This window comes from Lontra canadensis, unplaced genomic scaffold, assembly GCF_010015895.1.
Source record: "Lontra canadensis isolate GAN:19392208 unplaced genomic scaffold, GSC_riverotter_1.0 scaffold80, whole genome shotgun sequence".
Taxonomy (NCBI): Eukaryota; Metazoa; Chordata; class Mammalia; order Carnivora; family Mustelidae; genus Lontra; species Lontra canadensis.
This window is the reverse complement of record NW_022631074.1, coordinates 3,553,921-3,559,708: the sequence shown is the minus strand read 5'-3', so window position 1 is coordinate 3,559,708 and position 5,788 is coordinate 3,553,921. Positions and strand designations below refer to the sequence as shown.

The window sequence follows — 5,788 nt, the reverse complement described above, 5'->3', positions numbered from 1 at the left end:
ATAATTGACATATATTAGTTTCAGGTGGTGTACAACATAGTGATCTGCTATTTAAATATACTGCAAAAGATCACCTTGATAAGTCTGTTTAACATCCCTGCCCATAATAGTTAGGATGTCTTTTTTTTTCTTTGTGATGGGAAACTTTAAGATTTACTCTCTTAGTAACTTTCATATATCTAATGCTGAATTATTAACTATAGTCACCATGCTTTACATTACTTGCCCATGGTTTATTTTGTTGTTGTTTTTTTTTTGTAAAGATTTTATTTATTTATTTGACAGAAAGATCACAAGTAGGCAGAGAGGCAGGCAGAGAGAGAGGAAGCAGGCTCCCTGCTGAGCAGAGAGCCCAATGCGGGACCCAATCCCAGGATCAAAGATCATGACCTGAGAAGAAGGCAGAGGCTTTAACCCACTGAGCCACCCAGGTGCCCCATTTTTTCCCCTATGGTTTATTTATTTTGCAACTGAAGTGTGTATCTTTTGACCCACTTCACCCATTTCACCCACCGTCCACCCCCACCCTGTCACAACCATTAATCTCTGTATCTATGAAACTATTTTTTTCTTTTTTTAATTCCACATGTAAGTGAGATCATACAATATTCATCTTTGTCTTATTCTACTTAACATAATGCTTTTGAGGCCCATCCAATTGAAAAGTCAATTAAACACTGTAGGTTTTAAATTTTAAATATTTTGCTCAAATATTAAATTCCATAAAATTTTACATAGCTCTTACAATCTAGTTAATAAAAGGAAGAAACTCTGTGCTCTTTTTGATCAATATTTCTAAAAATATTTTTTAAAATAGTCACTTCCTAAGTCACTGTAGGCAATCTGGATAGTGGATAGGTAGTTTTTATTTTAATTCCCATTAATCTTTGGAAGGTGAATGTCACTGCCCTCCACCATACTTTGTATGTATTCTTAGCCTAGCAGTTATAAGCTATCTCACCAGGATGCCCAAATTAAATATTCCCCACCATCCATTTTTAAATTCCTTGTCGGAATATACCTCTTCCATGTCCATTTGGGTTTCTGTGTCATGCTACATAAATCTTGCAAGTAATGGTTATAATGGGTCATAACTGCTTCTTCAACCATGCCAGACCCTGTATCCCAGTTTACCCAGTTCACACCTGTTACACAGTACAATTTTTAATAGCACTACTTTTTTTTCTAAAAGCTATCCATATTTGGATGATAAATTATGTGGTCACCCTAATCATAAGAGAAGGAGACTATTTTAACAAAGGGATAACCGGTGATAATCATCAAAGTCTTGTGAGCAGAGACACCTAGGGAGTAAGAAAGTCATGATCAGTAATATCGTGTGAGCTGCTATGAATTAGCCTTCATATAAGACTAGTTGTGTTAATGACTCAGTGTCAGAAGTGACATTTCTGTGTTTTTCCATCATTGACTCATTCCATTTTGCCACTTGACTAAAATAACTTTTTGAACCTTGATTTCCTCATCTGTACATGAAGACTGATATCAATTGCCAAAAGTAGATTGTAAATTGAATAAAGCTATAGGTCATAAGTTCACTGGAAAAGAAAACATGCAGCATCAATTTACAAAGATCTGCCTCTTTTTGGTTACACCTAATTTGGTTACTTCTGGTTTTTAATTGATTTGTCTCTTTCATTCACACTTTCACAAGGTATCATAATGTATTCCACATCTTCCTAAGAAGACTGATTTCCATTTAGCCAACAGGGTTAAGTTTGATCCTTTTATACTTCCCATGAAATCATTCATTTCAAGTACAATCTTTTAGAATTTAATGCTCAATGTTAATTGAAGAATTGCTCTTTCTCCAAGCTCTGCTTTCACTAAGTGGGATAACACAGCATTGCAAGTGACCATTTAAAATCAACAGATGCACCCCCTCCAGGATCGAGCTCCTCCAAAAATGGTGGTGAGGCCTGGGAGTAGGTGGACACAGACATGAGGCTTACTCATCTCAAATATGTAATTTTAAAAATGTAGTAAAAATCATTATTCTGGAGAGAGGTACATATGAAGAGATGTTGAGAGGATTGTATGATAGTTATATTCTTATCCAATTTTTTTAAAGATTTTTTTAATTTATTTGACAGAGAGAGAGAGGTCAGAAGTAGGCAGAGAGGCAGGCAGAGAGAGAGGGGGAAGCAGACTCCCTGCTGAGCAGAGAGACCCATGCGGGGCTCGATCCCAGGACCCTGGGATCATGACCTGAGCCGAAGGCAGAGGCTTTAACCCACTGAGCCACCCAGGTTCCCCTCTTATCCAATTTTTTAAACAATTACTTATTCAACAAGTTCCAGCCCTCCTCCATATCCAAGATTATTTATTTGGATAAAGTGAGATTTAAGTTTTTTGTTTCAAGTCGGTATTTGAAAATGGTAGTATAATTAGGATATTGTCATGGTGGCCTTGGAGACAAGCAAGAAAGCAGGCCAGTTGCTTACTATGTTTCTTCCAGCCCCCCTCTGCAGCTTTTCTAATTATGTCTTCTATTTCTGTCAGCCTAGAATGTCTTTCCTTCTGTTCAAGTACTACTCATTCTTCATAGCTGAATTCCAGCCTCAAGCTCTCCATAAATAATTTTCACAATGACTTCAACTTGAAAAATATTTTCCATTTGCAATCTTCTTTAAACAATCTTAGAATTTAGGGTAAGATAATTTATGGAAATGTTTATTTACATTTTCTCTTCTCTTTCTTCATCTTTTCTTTCCATCTCTTCAAGTGATTTAATAAAGCTTGAGGCAAGATGTTTTCTGGATTATGTTTCCAAAAGTCCAGATGGTGAGCCTTCAAACTCTCCAGGCTGAGAGGACAAGGTGGTGTTGGTACTGGAAGAAAAGAGGACTTGCAATGACTCCCTGGCAGGACCCAAGGACTTCAGGATGGACACCGGTGCCTGAGGAGTTTCAATCCTTACCCAGAGCTCTGAGCCAAAGATACCTGTGTCTCAAATATGGCAGAAACATAACAACGAAGCCTTGAAGTGACTATACCAGCAACCCAGGTGTGGTATAGATTCACCATTATTGGTTTCTATTATATAGAGTGTTTACCTTCCTTCCTTCCTTGCTTCTTTTCTTTCTTGTTCCTTCCTTCCTTCCTTTCATCTGTAGCTCAGCTACACATATAAAGAAACCTTTATTTTATGCAGCATTTCTATTTGTAACAGAAAGTTTTCAAGGTTATATGACTGCCGTTTTTCCAGAATTCAAAGTATTAAAATTAATATGTTTTTGGTGATTTTGATATAAAGGTCTTTTTAAATATGTATCTATAGCTGAATCTGCATGTGTTTCCCAATCCTTTTATTTTTCTTTAAAACTCAGTTTACAGGGGCGCCTGGGTGGCTCAGTCGTTAAGCGTCTGCCTTCAGCTCGGGTCATGATCCCCTGGTCCTGGGATCCAGCTCCCTGCTCTGCGGGAAGCCTGCATCTCCCTCTCCCACTCGCCCAGCTTGTTTTCCCTCTCCAACTGTCTCTCTCTCTCTCTGTCAAATAAATAAATAATTTTTTTAAAAATATCCGTTTATGTCATGACTTAATTACCTATAACTTCTACCTGTAAGACTGCAATTTTTTAATAACAGATGCCTTAATCCACATGTACTTGTTTGATATATCCTCTGAAACAAAGCTCCTATTCTGATGTTTTTCAAAAGTAAGCCAAGAGTCATGGGACCACTTATTAAATAATACTGTCTTTTCCTACTGATTCTTAAAAACGTTTTCACCAAAAATGGAATTCTCAAATCGAGATTTGTACAAGTGATTTTAAACTTATTAGTAGAATTTGACAAATTGTAAATATGAAATATTAAAAATGATTTTGTTAGAAAACAATTCCACTGTAATGTTTTTAGGTTCAAGTCTTGTCTTCTCTGTCTTATGTTTCAAAGTGTTACAAGTGACCTTTTACGGAGCTCAGCATTGATTTAAATATGCTGATGAAATCACTTGGCTTGCAAGATGTTTGATAGAAAAATGAAACCTTAAACTACCAACTGAGTTTGAACAGATGATGTTTTTCTGACTAACACACCAATATTCATTAAACAGAAGTATGTGTCCAAAGTTCAGGTATGAATAAAAATGAAATGGCTTTTCTGGGTGCTTATATGTTAAGCTTCATTAGGTCATTATTTCTCAATACCATTATGATTTGTACTTTGCTCTTCAATATAAAAAAAGCAATTAAAATATTACAAAGCCCCCATGAACTCCGAAGAACTTTTGTTCTCATTACTAATCATTTGTAAACTGGAATTCTGAGGTTAGCTTTACAAACTTGCGTAATTGACTAATTCTAGGAACTTGTTCTTCTCCTATTTTCATCCCTATTTCCCTACATTTTCTCTCTGGGTTATGGGTAACAAGTACAAGCAGAGGAAATACTAAGAATAATAATTTAAGAAGACAAAATTCTTTGTCATATTTTACATCGTGCTTACCATCTCCATCATAATGAACTGAATCGTATGATGGTATAGTTTGCTTTTGTATCCATCACATGTGAAACATGACCAGCATTCTCTGCTTTGTATCTTCCATGCACCTGTTCCTACCTACCGTTAAATGGGATTCTCAATGGTCTTTAAACACATGATGTAAAATTAATCCTCTTCAATCCCTCAACCTCCCTTCCCCCACTCCCTCTAACTTATCCTCTTCTCTTTTCCCCACATGCATTCCAATCTATTTGATCCCTTGGAAAATATAGAGAGTAGAATTAAGACAAGTAAGAAACATGTTCATTTCGCTGTGCATCAACTAATCAGTGCATGCATTTATTAAAGGGAAATGTACTTGGAAAAGTAATTGTCATGTGTTTTTTAATATTTTATAAATATCAATATTTAATTATTTATCATTTATGACTTCTGAATCACTGATTCAATTTTTCATTAGAAATATAATTATATTCAATTTAATATACAATATACTTTTAAGTGATCTTATTTTATAGTGTGAAGTAAGTAGGTGATTCTGTCAGATTCAACTTTATATTCCATTAGATGACTTGATTAAAACTCACTTTTTAATTTTTATTTATTCATGGTATCTTAATATCAATGCCATTGGTTTTATGACACCTACTGGTTTTCTTTATTTTATGTGTTCAATTTTGTCATAAACATTCGCCATTCAGCTCATTGTTTTACTCAGATTGTCACCTTTATGATTCAGAAGTTAGCTTATCTAATTTTAAAAACTTTTTTTGAAACACTTTGTTTACACACTTTGAAACACTTTTTTTTAACACTTTTTGAACACTTTTTTTGAAACACTTTTTTTGTTGAAATACTTTGTTACACGGTTCTCTGAGAACCGTGGGAAGAATAGCTTTATCCTCAGAGATAGTTCTTTCTTCAGTGTACAACAGAGGGTTTTCATTTGCAAAATCAATCTAGTGCAAGGCAGGTGTCTCAGTGAAAGAAATTCTAATTTTATTTACCCTTTATTGAAACCTTCATTTTTTTTCTTGAACTTCTAGGTTCAGTCAAGAGTAATGTAATTATGTTTGTTTTTATTCAGAGACCTAAGACCTAGACAGGTAATTAATCACAAATATATATATGTATACACACACACACACACACACACACACACACACACAATGTACTTAATTGCTATTATTCAGGGTATGAGGAAGCGTTCTTTTCATATTGTCTTAATCTGTTCTCTCCATTTTTTCCTGCAGAGACACATTCTACTTGCTTATTACAGATCTAAACTTGAATTTTCCTCTAGTCTTGTTCAGTTACTACAGT

The 5,788-nt window shown here is 35.0% G+C and overlaps 1 long non-coding RNA gene across 1 annotated transcript; it reads left to right on the top strand.

Moving 5' to 3' along the window:
• The first annotated feature begins 2,496 nt into the window (after window positions 1–2,496).
• LOC116882065 lies at window positions 2,497–5,780 on the top strand. The gene is made up of 3 exons (XR_004385540.1): window positions 2,497–3,025; window positions 3,917–4,097; window positions 5,719–5,780. It is a non-coding gene; the product is annotated as an uncharacterized LOC116882065 (long non-coding RNA).
• The last annotated feature ends 8 nt before the right edge of the window (window positions 5,781–5,788 follow it).